Source organism: Homalodisca vitripennis, chromosome 4 (genome assembly GCF_021130785.1).
Source record: "Homalodisca vitripennis isolate AUS2020 chromosome 4, UT_GWSS_2.1, whole genome shotgun sequence".
In the NCBI taxonomy this organism is placed as follows: Eukaryota; Metazoa; Arthropoda; class Insecta; order Hemiptera; family Cicadellidae; genus Homalodisca; species Homalodisca vitripennis.
The window spans coordinates 100,762,043-100,778,301 of NC_060210.1; positions in this window are offsets into that span (position 1 = coordinate 100,762,043).

Genomic DNA, 16,259 nt, shown 5'->3' on the forward strand with positions numbered 1-16,259 from the left:
AGAAGATTGGGGACATCACACTTCGATGTAAAGTAATGTGAAATTTTTCCCACACTGATTTAATCACATTCTCTTATACTTAAGTGAAACATTTTGTGATTTTCTGAATTGTGTAACAAGAAGGTATATAAATAACGATTAATTTATAGTAATAAAGTTGTCAGGTCATGTGTAAATTTCATTCTCTCTCGCTCTCGTGTACGGTTTTGACCCGATAGTTCGAGTTAGCGTGTTCGGATTAAATGCACAATCAAAGTAATTGGAACGGGAATGTGTATTGCGAGTTCTACTGCACGTATACAATCAGCAGCCAACCGCGTAACTGTGTGCAGTTAAAAGTTCCAGGAATAATTTGTGAATTTTTACAGTTCGTTTTCTGTGTTGTGGTATGACATTCTAAAACAAATCTCTTCCATCATTTGTAATTTTAGAGTTAGGTTTTATCCGTCGTTCACCACAGAAAGTGCATTATAGCATTGTGAATTGCTACATGGGAACAATAATATGTATACTTTCTCCCTATTTACATTGTCTATCCGGTTCCTACTGATGTTCTGAAATCACTTACTGTGTGATATAGTCATTTAATTAAATTTCTCAGAATACTAGTGTTACAATGCTTTTACAATTAGTGCCTGCTGATATTTATAGATAATGTCTATTGACTAATCCGTTCACTGAATTTATACTAAGTGCTCGCACTGGATATCTCCTCTTATTTCTTACCTCAGATATACACGAATCCCTAGAATCGAACTCACTGGACAATCTCCTGAATTCCCATTAGTTACAAGTAATATTGTTTCATTAGTTAAGGCGTTATGTAGTCTACTCTCGTATGTAGTATGACTTATTCGTGAAGAATATCTGATGAGACTAAATACATTAATTATTCGCACCAATTAACACACCTTTAATTCAACTTCCCTTGTTTCCACGTATTTGGCATTGAAAATTTGTGGCGTAAAGACTGTGAGAATCTATTTATTTTGAGTTAAAACTGTCATAAATGTGTCAGACAGAAGATTAAACTTTATGGAGTCAGCAATGAAATAAACGCCTCCTGGGTTTCCTATTCTATTCTGGACTGCCTCAAAAGTGGTTTTAAACGTTTGTTACGTGATTGTATATACTCCAGAGTTGACATACTACTTGTAGTTTTAAAAGTTTCAACACTGAACACAAGAAATGATCATGTTTGGTCACAGTAACAGGTAATTTTCTTCTAACTAGTCAATGACAATGGCAACCTGTCAGATATCATTGTTCACCAGGACACCTTCATTATTTCCACCTCTTATTCTTCTGTGATAACAATCATAGACTCTGATTCACTTCGTCGTAATCCACCACCACAATTACCTTCTTCACCGCAACGAGGAAAACCGAATCGGCAACATTGTCATGCTAAATGCGTTGAAATAGCGGCCTCCAGCCTGCCACTTGCCTTGTGATCTCGGACACTGAACTGAGTCAAAACTATGGCAATGGACCCACAACGCCAAACGCGTTGAGATAGTGGACTCCAGCCTGCCACTTGCCTTGTGCTCTCGGAAACTGAACTGAGTCAAAACGATGGCAATGGACTCACAAAGCCAAACGCGTTGAAATAGCGGCCTCCAGCCTGCCACTAGCCTTGTGCTCTCGGAAACTGAACCGAGCCAAAACGATGGCAATGGACTCACCATGCCAAACGCGTTGAAATAGCGGCCTCCAGCCTGCCACGAGCCTTGTGCTCTCGGAAACTGAACTGAGTCAAAACGATGGCAGTGAACTTATAATGCCAAATGCAATTGCAGACTAAGAGATGTGAAGTTACGTTGACGCCGCATAACGCGTTTCTGAGAACACTGAGAACTGTGAGCTCACCACTGGGACAACAATCGCCATAGGAATGCTGACATAAATCGATTAAATCATACTCGTTGAAAGCTCTTGAACCGAGATCCTATATACGAGAACATATCTAAATAAAGTGTTAATGGGTCAGAAGTCGACTGGCTGAACGTTTTAACAAAAGGTGTCGTGGCAGTAAAAATTATTTCTGCTGGTCTGCAATAAGAATCTGTCAGTGCCAAAAACGAGGATGTGTGTAACAGCCATAACAGATACTGGAACTAGATAATACTACCATCGACCCCTGGGTGTAGATGAGAGAGTGATCTTATCGGCAGGAATCTCCACACAGGTCTTATTTGTATAATACTAGTTCGTATAGTAATATTTTGAAATACTTGTAAATTAGTCACTTTGAGTGAGTAAGTTGATTTGGCAATAATGTTATACGAGTTACGATTAAAATATTTCATGTGGAAAAAGTGAATGTGTGTTTATATACAATCGAATACGTTTTTATAGTTTTGCTCATGTAATGAAGTTAGTTAACTTGGTGTATGGTGAGACATATATCTTATGTGTAGAATGGACAAAAGTCGAGATTTTATCGTTCTTGAAGACTCTACGTATAATAGACACGATAAGATTACTTTTACGCTTCTTATAAAATTAGTACTTGCAATAGATTCTGGATTCTAGATAACTTTTATATCGTGTAGGATAATTCGATATAATATCTTAAGTATCGATATTAATTATGTTACAATATCATCATTACATTAGGTTAACTTTTCACACGTATTTTAAAATATTACTTTAATACGAGATTTTATATTCCATGATACCAGTCGACAAGGTCGAGCAGTCACGTAGGTTCAGGCGATCGGCTTTGTGTTTGTTTATAGTGGTAAAGAGTCGCAATTCTGCGGACAGGAGTATCAGCAATTATGTCACTCAAACTTCTCAAAAGCTGCGAAGACATAATCGGAATTAGTTGTGCGGAATTTAAAAAGAAGCATTCAATGAAGACTAGTTAGGTTGAGTCGACCAGTTTTGTGTTTGTTTATAGTAGCTCTGCGGACAGAGCAGATATCTAAAGCCTCTATATGGGCACCTTAAAATAGTTGCTTTCCTTATGGTCGATCGATAAAAGTAAGCCTAGAGGAACGAGCAGTCTGGTAAACTATTACCCTGGCTAGTGTACGTTAGACCACATTACCTCCAATCGTGAGTTGAAACACTCCATGAACAAATTCAACGTTGTTACCGGACCCCTTACTAACAAGTAGAAAGGGCCAATGTTCATACAAGACAAGGCCGTGGAAAGACAAAATTTTTCATACTCAGTTTTACAAAACATTGAGGCTTCTTTTAGCATTTCAAGTTATTTAATTTTTTATTGTTGATATTTTGCTGTTAAACCTACATAATCAGTGTCAGTTTATTTAGTCTATTATCGATTTGGAAATGGAAATAAAAATGAAACCACATTTAGCTATCATTTCATTAATTATCCTAAAAATAATGTTCTATTTAATATAAGCCAACTGTAAATTCTTTTAGTAAACATCGAGCTCTTAAACTAAACAAAAGCTACTGTTAAAAATGGACATGTGTTTTAAGCTAAATTATTTTTTGAATTTAATTTCTATACATCGTTCTCTTTTCAAGGGAAGTCATCTTTGTATCTCTAGTTTCGTACTATTATGCTTCCATTTTTGGTTTTGACCGACTACGGTCGATTTCTCTCTTCACAATTACCCAATATTTTTTATATTGTACCATAACCTTCTCTGCAACCTTTCACTACGGTTTTGCCACTTTGGTTGCTGGTTATCTGCATGATTATAAGAGTACCTCAGATTTCTTGCCCATCACTTAATTCACTTGAGCTGTAACCAAGTTCAACTCTATATGTAGGTTTATATGCTAGTAGACCCACATTATTGTAGACTGTTCATAATAATGCGAAAACCCCACTTTTTCGAACTCTTCCATCTCAAAGCTGTTCAGATTGGTTTCTTGGTCACATCTCACCACTTCTAGAATACCTAAAATACTGAAAGCTTTCTCAATTAAACTATTATTTTTGGCGATTTTAAATAATTCTTCACGTTTTGAATACCTAAGTGTGTTTAAAAATAGTTCCCTACTACAAAACACCAGTTAACGTTGACATTGCAGGTAGACATTCAAAACAGTTTGTCTTTGGGGTAATTCTGGTGCAATCAAAGGTTCGGGGCGTTGGGTTCTTTGTTGTACTCATGATGAGTATTTGACTACTCTCTCGAAAGTATCTTTTTTTATTCGTGGCCACTAAACTGTGCCATTTGTTTCTCCACAATTATTTATCCCAACATTACCCTTCGTGATTGTTAACAATAATATATCAGAAACTACGAAACCCTATTTCCACACATCACTAGTATTTCATTAACCACAACTCTTTGAAACGCCCGTATTTCAAACCAGTTCTGGTGATATCAGTAGGCCAACCATCTAGAATCTATTTTTTCTGACTGACTATCTTCATTTGTATCTTGAACCTTTTTAACCTGTTTAATCTTCAATGCGAGACCTTTAGAAAACACTTAACCTATGATGAGTCCGGCGATAATTTAGAAATGGTATAAGCATATTTGAGGTATATACTATACAAATCAGCGTTTAGGCGAAATTGTTATCAATACCGTACATAGTAGCTTTTACATAAAATTAGTTTAACGTCAATCATTGACACTGTCGTCGGTTTTGTAGCACTTCATGGGTTTCTTGGACATGTTGAAAGAGCATCTGTTATAACATTTCCTAGAACATACTCCATTATTAATTGAAATCTCATGTTTCTCATACGGAACTTCTGTAATTTTGAGTTCCAATCAAGAAAAGCCTTATGGACAGTGTGTTTCACTTATCAAAGAGAATCGAACAAACTTCTAGAGGCATATTGTATTGGTTTCCTTTAGAAACTTCTTGTTCGGAAACATCTCCTTAAAGGCCATGTCACACTGCCGTGGCGTCGCGTCCGTCCATCCATAGTATGAACGTCCGCGTATGCCGCGACGGTCTCGAATCCCGTCAACTACCAGACACACGTCCGCGTCCGCGCCCAACGCCACGTCTTTCTAGGAGTTGCTTATGCATTTCAACTACTTTGAATTTGTTTAGTTATACACTGATAGTGGAATTAATAGTTTGTTATAGCTCTACAAAATTAATTTATTGTTCTGGAGCGTATTCATTAATAATTATTATTATCAAAATTATATTTTCATTATTACATGCAATACTATTTCTATTATGAACTTAGTAATTAGGGCATTCAATACTTTGATATACCTCTTTAAAACTCTAGATGCACTTGAAAGGATTATTTTGTAATTTTTGTGTTGGTGTTTTCAGTTTTGTAATAAGTCTTTATGTTTTTAAAATAAGGCGTATTTAATTTTGTTATAGATCAAACATAATATGAAAAGTAACAAATAAAATTATTGCATATAAACATGACACCAGAGTATTCATTAACCGTAGAACTGGCGGTCATTTCATCCTGGAGTGTCGGGCTGTTTTAGAGCTTCGCGCAAGGGTTTTTTAAACAAATTATTAAAAATATGAAATAAAAGGAGTAGGCAGTGGCAAGAGCGCGCGGTGCCCCGGTGAGGGGGTTTGGGAGGTGCTTTATGTGCATGCGCGAGCCTTCGTAGCATCGCCGACGTCGGCCAAGGATCGCTCCAGCCGCATAGCGCAGCAGACGGTGGCCGACGCGACGAACGTTGCGCCACGTCGGTTATGTCAGTGTGACTTGTCCTATTTGAACAACATGGTTAGCGATTATTTTAAAAATCCATCCGCAGATGGACGGACGCGACGCCACGGCAGTGTGACATGGCCTTAAAGGCCATGTCACACTGCCGTGGCGTCGCGTCCGTCCATCCATAGTATGAACGTCCGCGTATGCCGCGACGGTCTCGAATCCCGTCAAACTACCAGACACGCGTCCGCGTCCTCGGCCAACGCCACGTCTTTCTAGGAGTTGCTTATGCATTTCAACTACTTTGAATTTGTTTAGTTATACACTGATAGTGGAATTAATAGTTTGTTATAGCTCTAAAAAATTAATTTATTGTTTCTGGAGCGTATTCATTAATAATTATTATTATCAAAATTATATTTTCATTATTACATGCAATACTATTTCTATTATGAACTTAGTAAATTAGGGCATTCAATACTTTGATATACCTCTTTAAAACTATTGGTCTTTATATATAAGATGCACTTGAAAGGATTATTTTGTAATTTTTGTGTTGGGTGTTTTCAGTTTTGTAATAAGTCTTTATGTTTTTAAAATAAGGCCTATTTAATTTTGTTATAGATCAAACATAATATGAAAAAAAATTATGGTTGCCTGTAAAGTCGGTTTTACGGGCGAAGATTTTACGTGACAACGTCTTTTTCTCGGTAGAATATTTATTGATATGAATATTATTAAATTTGCACAATAGGAACAAGGAATTGAATGAAAATAAGAATTGCACAAATTTTAACTATAGAAATATATTTTGTTTACTAAAACGTTGTACATAATTTGAAATTAATAAAAATTTGTTATTGTAAATGGTAAAGTTGAATAAAACATTTACTAAAATTGGAATTTGAAATTCTTGCTAAACACAGTTAAATTCTAACTCCGCGCGTGGTGATTGGTCGGTTTAGTTCGTTTGTTTGGTCGCACTGTTATGACAGGTTAGAGGTTATAATTTGTTATTTTAAATGTTTGACTAGCAATACGCGCTGTTTCTTCTCAATCGACTGAATTACGATTGATTGCAGAGTGATTAAACTAATAATTTACTTAACACTATCAACATTTGTCAATAGTATGACATAACCCTATAAACTCAGTTTCTCAACTTTTGTGTCAATCTAACAATTAATCAATCAATCATAGTTTACGATAATGAAATATCAGTGTACATTTACCTTTATTGTTATACATTTGTCAATAGTATGACATAACCTATAAACTCAGTTTCTCAACTTTTGTGTCAATCTAACAATTAATCAATCAATCATAGTTTACGATAATGAAATATCAGTGTACTATTATTTACCTTTATTGTTGTAGTTGTTGTAAATGACGAATCTAAGCACTCCACATTTTCACGAATAAACATAGTTATCTGCTTTAATCCCATGCGGCGGACCCACAGTTATCTGCTTTATCCCGTGCGGCCGGACCCACAGTTATCTGCTTTATCCCGTGCGGATCCCGTACGGCGGACCCACTGGACGGGCATCGTAACGTTACCCGGGCGTTACACTTTTTCATGAGTGACTCCGAGCCGCAACCTAATTTAAGACGTTGTCACGTCAATAACAAATAAAATAAAATGATTGCATATAAACATGACACCAGAGTATTCATTAACCCTAGAACTGGCGGTCATTTCATCCTGGAGTGTCGGGCTGTTTTAGAGTTTCGCGCAAGGGTTTTTTAAACAAATTCTTAAAAATATAAAATAAAAGGAGTAGGCAGTGGCAAGAGCGCGGGTGCCCCGGTGAGGGGTTGGGGAGGTGCTTTATGCGCATGCGCGAGCCTTCGTAGCATCGCCGACGTCGGCCAAGGATCGCTCCAGCCGCATAGCGCAGCAGACGGTGGCCGACGCGACGAACGTTGCGCCACGTCGGTTATGTCAGTGTGACTTGTCCTATTTGACAACATGGTTAGCGATTATTTTAAAAATCCATCCGCAGATGGACGGACGCGACGCCACGGCAGTGTGACATGGCCTTAAGTCTAAATGAGAAGCATCTGCTGCTACTCTTGTTTTCCTATTCGTTTCAAAATATAAAATAAGAGAACCTGGGTCAAAAATTCTTCATTCTATGAACACCCCTCTTCTGAATGGAGTTCCATATCCAAGTCTTATCTTATTTCAAAAAGTCTCTTATTGCTTCAGATACAGTTGCTAACTGAGGACAAAATTTTCAATAACAAATACACATATCCAAAAGGCGCCGTATCTCAAGGAGATGAGTTGTACAATAGCTTCTATATTATCCTCACCTGGATTTATTCCTCTATAGAAATCGTATTTGTAAAAAAAACGTTAGCCTATAACCTAATTCAAATTTTGATTCTTATTAGTAGCTCCATGCGGTTTAAGTCTATTGAAACCGACTTTCACTCTCATGTTGTGTTCTTCCGAAGATTGTCCATACGCTACAGAATCATCATATATCAAAAGTTTTAAGACACCGTGCAGTCATATAAGTATATTATTCGTTCTTTAAGGGGACCTTGAAGTCAAAAACTGAACAAAATCATATTTTGTTTTGTCTATTATTAAATTCTATGGTTCATTCCGAGAATTACGGTACGCATTAATATGTAATGCATACTTCCATTTTAAAACTGTTGTAAACAGTACTTTACACCCCTGTTTTTCCTTTTTCCTCAAATCTATACAAGCCATAGCGTGAGTGCTATGGTCATATAAATAATGCTTGTTACTTTGTGAAATCAAGCTGTCTGCTTTGTTACAACTTCCCAAACATATGGTACTCAGAAGGAGCAAAAACAATGTACCCATACGGAAAGTGATCCTGAAGTACACTTTTTATTAAAACTTTTACACTATCGGTCTGAAACATTTTTCTGTTCTGTATAACCATCAATGTTAACTACTTATTTTCGAGTATAAGTGCTGGAAATTAATAAAATACAGCATTTACACGTATTAAATGGAAAGTTTTTAGCATTTTATATAAATATATTTAAGAAATTGTAATTATTGTATTCATTGTATTGTACATAAGTAAACATTGTGCCAAAAGGTATAAATAGTAGTTTTACATCTGTAGGCCTATTCATTATTTTTCTCTAAGTGTACCTGAACATTGCTTAATGGCGCACCTTATGTGCACTAATTATGTCCATGTGATTGTTGAAATAGTATATTTCATTATGTGTTATAAACGTTGTTAAGAGTCTATATTCTAGAGCTAAAGGTATCTGATAGTATGCTGACTTAAGATCTATTTTAACTATCCTAATATACCATACAAAGGTCATCCAACTGTCAATCTAAGCAAAAAGAAACTATCAAACTAAAAATGTGTTTAAAATTAAATTTATTTTATAAATGTAAAAGTTATAACAAAACTAAAAAAATTTTGTTTCACATGTTACCGGTAACGTAACAGGAGAAATGAAATTTACTATCAGTTTATAAATATATGATGTTGTAAAGTAAATACTTGATTCAATTTAGCTTAAATCGACTGATCTATAGGAAGTCTAGGACAGCTTAGTTGGCTTACTATAATAAACATGTTTAAACCTACTATATTCTAAGACTTCTACCTACTGGGAGGATGAACTGAATAAAAAGACTATTAGCAAAATATAACACATTCGCTATCCTGTCATTAGCGGTATAATTTAATCTATAAAGAAACCATTAAACTGTTTATGTTAATGAGCTAACATTGCCGGTATTTTAAAAAGGCATATCTACATCTAAGACTTTGGAACTTCGTGTTTATCTTGCGCAACAGAAGTTCATTTCGACATTCCCATGTGTCATGATGCAGGTATAATAAAACAGTTTGGTTCGAATTAGGTAGTCGTTATCGATTCTTGTAGTGATATTTTGGCTAATGAGATATTTGTAATCAGGGCACAGCCTGTAGATGAGGAGATACCGTACGTAGGAAAGTGTTGGTATAACGAGGAACGGCGCGGCGCGGCGGCGTGGCGCGGAGCAGGCAGACGGGCCAGCAGCGCGGCAAGGTGCTGGTGGCGGTGGGAGGAGGTTGCCGCAGCTAAATATGCGATAATTGCGGGGAATGTAGTCACGTGACCGGCGGTCAGTGCTGCAAGTTGCGGCGACTGCCCACAGGTAGCGCTGCCTGCCTCTTCTCCACCGGTGCCTGTCTTGTTAACTGACTCGGAACCGGAATTTCTCATTTGGAACACCTGTGCTTATTATGTTTCTTGCTCCGAGATATTGGTGCCTCGTATTTATAATGCCACTAATTTCGAAACAATCGAGGGACGTGACATTTAATAGTAATCATCTCAAATGTGATTTTAAGTCAAATTGTGATACGATTATTTTACGGCAACCTGGTTACCCTCGACCAGTTATGTTAGTTCAACAGCCGCCGCACAGCGTCGTGTTGCCGCGGCCATTACTTTCATCAAACGATATTCGCTACTTCGAATAATTTATATTACCCGCTGCTATTATTTTAGAAGGCTGTGGTCTTAATTCTTATTTTGAAATCATACCCTATATATGCCAATTATCGACCTTTGATACAACCGACATCCGAGAACACATTTTAAGTCGAATATTAATTGTGGATGAGAATTGAATATTGTAGGAATACTAGCTACATTGTATTCCTCAGAATGGATTCATTAATTAATAATAATTTCACAACACTAAATGGCAAGCACAGTAGAATCTGCAGTTTCCCATGTTGTTCGAACAGTGGGGATTGAATCTTAGTTGTGTTCGTAGGCTAATGAAATCAAATTACAAATGATAAAATTTATCCCACTAGGACCCTTGAATAACTACAACGGACGGAATACACTGTGCAATACATTAAGAAGGACGTCAGACAACACAGAAAGATCAATTTTATTCTAATACAGGTAAATTCGAACCATCGTAAAAACCGAACTCGTTGAAACGCCCTTGGTACATGTGGTCGCGATCGCTTATGTGTCTTTGTTGTACCTGTTCATTACATTGCCAACTACTAGAATTAAAGTCGGTATTTGAGTCTATCAGAAACCCTGAATGTTATATGAGTATATCGTGGAAACAAGTTTTGTAAATATGATGGTGCCCCAATTAGATATTCCAAGCTTCTGATTCTGGCACCGGTTGGTTGCTTGGATTATTATTCCTCCCAACTAGTATAGTTGACCTCAGATAATATGCTTTCCTGTTGGATATCTACTAATTACCAAAGTTCCATCGGATAAGTAGCAACTGTGGGGTTTTCTAACATTTACCATCAAAGATGCTTGGAGATATCTCACAATCCAGGAGAAGTTGCCTAATGAGTATCCTCTTCTCAAAAGTGCATATCGGTTTGGTAAAACATGAATTTTCTCGAAAACGGCTCGATAAAAGTTTATGAAACTTTGCAGTCGACTAGAATGGAATCTTGGGCGTGTTTTAAAAGTATAAATTCAAAAATCTATCGACGGGTTTTTTTTTGACAGGCCGCCGAACACAACTCGACACCCGAAAATTCCGGTCGCAAGTAAGGTTGGATAAGTATCAAATGTGGGGTTTCCTAACATATACCATCAAAGATGCTTGGAGATATCTCACAATCCAGGAGAAGTTGCCTAATGAGTATCCTGTTAGATACCGAAGTAAGGTTGGATAAGTATCAAATGTGGGGTTTCCTAACATATACCATCAAAGATGCTTGGACATATCTTATAATCCAGAAGTTGCCTAATGAGTATCCTGTTATATACCGAAGTGAGGTTGGATTAGTAGCAAATGTGGGGTTTCCTAACATTTACCATCAAAGATACTTGGAAAAATCTCACAATCCAGGAGAAGTTGCCTAATGAGTATTCTGTTAGATACCGAAGTGAGGTTGGATAAGTAGCAAATGTGGGGCTTCCTAAAATTTACCATCAAAGATGCTTGGATATATCTCACAATCCAGGGGAATTTGCCTAATGAGTATCCTGTTAGATACCGAAGTGAGCTCGGATAGGTGGCAGATTTAGATTCGTAGATACATTATTTCAGTTAATCCTAACATTATTGTCCGGCAATATCGTGCGAAAATCTTACTATTCCAATTCAGTGTAATATATTATTTCTGTTCACATCACATAAAACGTTTCAAATATGTCCTTTACCATAATGTTTTCATAAGTTACCAAAATTATCAGAAACAAACACAAAATTCATGCTAGATCCTTGTAATACAAATCATTTTCTATGTGTACTCTTAATATTTAATATATGTATTTTTCCATTAGTTAACCGTAAATTTGTTACGATAATGGTAGTGGACGTACATTGTTGAATGATATGGAAAATCGCTACTGTCTAAAAAGTTATCTATTGAAAAATGGTTTTAACAACAAAAAGTAATTAAGACCATATATTAAATTTAGAATAAAGTAACAAACTAAATTATAGATTTTGCATGCCATAATATAAGAGGCCTTACTAAAACTGAAGCGAGTTAATCCGATGTTAGGTGTAGGATTCGTGTATTTACATTGGATCTTTGTGAAAGAATTATGCAGGATATAGCATACGTCTTGACGCCTAAAACTATCAATCGTAAAAAATAAAAATATTCTTGTTTTTATAAATCTAAACATGTAATACTCGTATTACAATGTGCTAAATAAAATATACAAATTTTACTTATGTTTACCACAATAAAACTTTAATTTTCCTTTAAATTTTAGTAATTGTACAAATCATGACACGTATGAGAGATAACTATAAGAGTGTATTTCGTAGTTCTCCGGGAGAACCCTGGTCAGAGAAGGCATGGTACTGGATGAGTACAAGGACAGGGTCTGATTAGAGGAGGATGTGCAGAACGAAGAAGACGCCAGACCTCTAGCAGAACTATGGTCAGGAATCACATGGTACTGGATGAGAACAGGGCCAGGGTCTAAGTGTTCCAGGAGGAATGTGCGAAGTAAGGCAGACTCTAGACCTCTAACAGAACCGTGGTCAGTGAAGGCATGATACTGGGTGAGAACTGGGACAGGGACTGAGTGTTCCAGGAGGAATGTGCGGAGTGAGGCAGACGCCAGACCTCTAGTAGAACCGTGGTCATGGAAGGCATGGTACTGTGTGAGGACAAGGACAGGGACTGAGTGTTCCAGGAGGAATGTGCGGAGTGAGGCAGACGCCAGACCTCTAGCAGAACCGTGGTCAGGGAAGGCATGGTACTGGATGAGGACAAGGACAGGGACTGAGTGTTCCAGGAGGAATGTGCGGAGTGAGGCAGACGCCAGACCTCTAGCAGAATCGTGGTCAGGGAAGGCATGGTACTGGGTGAGGACAAGGACAGGGACTGAGTGTTCCAGGAGGAATGTGCGGAGTGAGGCAGACGCCAGACCTCTAGCAGAACCGTGGTCAGGGAAGGCATGGTACTGGATGAGAACAGGGACAGGGACGTGTGAAGGCATTCAGAGACTGGCCGGTGAATAGACAATGCCAAATGTCCGATAAAGAGACAGTGCGGGAGATAGCTTTGTGTCTGGCTGTGTAAGCCTGACATTCACATATGTTATTTGCCTAATACAGGTGAGCAGAGCGTGGTTGTGTTTGTCTTGTTGGTGTGCTCGCTGCAGAGCCTCACTGCTGCACTGCACTGCACTCGCTACTGGGAGGCGAATATTTCAGTTCCTATTATAGACGAATTGTAGCTTAACATGGAGAAAATTACTCTTGGTATTGTCCAGAATATTTTATTGGGTGAAGCTGGTCAGCAGTCTATATCGAATTTCAATAAGTTGAAGATGATTTGTAGGATTACTTAGGCTTGAGTATTGCTGGATTTAGTAAACTTTTCGAAACTGTGTAAATAACAATAAAATAGTATGTAATTTTTGTTTGTTCAGAAGTTTCCGAAGATTGTTCAAACATACAACTGAAGGTGCTGAAAAAGAATATCTTTGAGATCAACGATATCACACAATAACGGTTTATTTATAAAATATTGAAAAATTAAATTCTATACATTACTTTTAATTTGTTAATTAAGTGATTTTTAGAGATTGTTTACAACTACAATAACACGGTTTATTTAATACAAAACGTAGGTGCTGCTAACTTCACACCACAACAGCTCTCATTGGATTGATTATAATTCTTAAAAAATCATTTCGATACACTCCTGCTCATTTTTTTACGAGTACAATAACTTTTTTTACTGGATTTGACGTAATTTTTTATTATATTATGATGAATGGTGAACACGTAAACATGACGGTACCCACGTTTTTAGATATATTTCATAGAATTATATTGACTAATTATGAACAAATTTTATACTTTTAATTTTTTCAATATATTTAAGGTTTCAAGAAGGCAGCTATTTAAAGTTTAGAAAACGAATTATTATGCATTATAGAGAAAACTAACAAGTTTCTGTCAAGCCATTTACAGTAATGTTTGTTCTTACGTGTATTTTGATATCTCGTAAGAATTCCAGATATTCGGTGTACAAAGTTTTAAGTAGTATACAACATTTCGGGAATATTGTGAACACAATAACTACCACAATTCTAAATAGATGGAGAACAATCGAGGTACAGAGATAGTATTTACAAATAGCTTGGTTGAGTTTGTTAGACAGTCTTAACCAACAAAGCGTTTCAAGACGCGGTCATTCGCATTTGGTCAAAATTGTTATCTCGGGTATTTCATAAAATAAATTAAATAATGTACTTTTCTTTAAATTGTCAAGTTATTATTATGAGCAACATATATTCTTTATTTACCTTTTGATAGTACTTAAAGTTTCACGGTGGTGGCCTTTAAAGTTATATAAATATTCAAGTGAAACGTTAAAAAGGAATGTGTTTACACGTATAATGTTTTTGTTTTACAAACAAACTTACAAGCGTATCACAATTTTTCTAATGAAAGGTTTCAATATTGTGGAGTTTATAAATGTTTATGATTTAGAATTGATTAAAAGTGTTATGGTTTTATTAAAAAGCCAAAATTGACCCATCAGTGTTATGGAAATCAATAATATATATTAAACTAATATTGGATCTTCAGTTTAACATTTATAGATGTCGACCACATTTAAAATCTACCTTTCTTCTTACTAAGCCTTAAGGGATATTTTATTATAACTTAAGTTACGTGTTTACTCTAACATAGAAATCCACTAAATAATAAAAAAATGAGAGATAAGGAATTTGCATGCTAAAAGTAAACATTATAATTTTTTTAACTTTACTCAATACTCGGTTATTGTTTCAAGCACCTAAGGTTTATCTTTATTAACGTTAGTTTTACGAGGAAACAAACGTCGGAAACGGTTAAACAATCGTATATAAACAATAAGCAAGTTTAATATTAATATTTATTTGGTAAATAGGCTGTTGCAAATACAAATATCCAATGAACACGTCATTTCAATACCTTATTTTACGTTCCAATTGTATGCTTTATTTCATTCTTTTATAAGTTGGTAACTTAGATTATTTTGTATTTACCAATTTAATGAGTTAATTATTAAATTCTAGTATGTTGATAAGTAATATTAGTATAACTCTTAATAACTGATACTAATTTAAATAGAAATTAGATTAACAAGATATTTTAATGATTTATCACTATATCAGAAAAAAACGTTAATTTACAGAAAGAATTTAGGATTATTTTAAAAAGTTAATGTTGCTTTAGAAATAGCCTATTTTTATAGAATTGATTGAATATTCCAATGATTAGAAAAAAACAAGTAATACCAGTTGAAGCGATGCTTTTTATACGATGTACGAAAACCCCAAATAAAAGACGCTTACAGAAATTTACCGTTCACTATAGATAATCGGTAACATTATATAATCCTCCCTATAATCTGAAAACTGAGAGTTTTACTTTTAAAAGATTAGGGCATTTAGCGAGGAATGTGGTACGGTAGTGAAGGTTACGAGAGATATGGTACGTTCAGTGTGAAGGATTGCAGGATGCAAGTGTGTTATGTGAATGCTAGAGGAAAACCAGCTGAGAGCAGAGTGCCCTGACCTCAGCAGCTCAGATCGTACTGGGTAGTGATGGTTACGAGGTATGTGGTACGGTCAATGTGAAGGATTGCAGGATGCAAGTGTGTTATGTGAATGCTAGAGGAAAACCAGCTGAGAACTGAGTGCCCTGACCTCCGCAGCACAGAACGTACTGGGTAGTGATGGTTACGAGGGTTGTGGTACGTTCAATGTGAAGGATTGCAGGATGCAAGTTATGTGAATGCTAGAGGAAAACCAGCTGAGAGCAGAGTGAAGGTTACGAGGGATGTGGTACGGTCAATGTGAAGGATTGCAGGATGCAAGTGTGTTATGTGAATGCTAGAGGAAAACCAGCTGAGAACTGAGTGCCCTGACCTCCGCAGCACAGAACGTACTGGGTAGTGATGGTTACGAGGGTTGTGGTACGTTCAATGTGAAGGATTGCAGGATGCAAGTTATGTGAATGCTAGAGGAAAACCAGCTGAGAGCAGAGTGAAGGTTACGAGGGATGTGGTACGGTCAATGTGAAGGATTGCAGGATGCAAGTGTGTTATGTGAATGCTAGAGGAAAACCAGCTGAGAACTGAGTGCCCTGACCTCCGCAGCACAGAACGTACTGGGTAGTGATGGTTACGAGGGTTGTGGTACGTTCAATGTG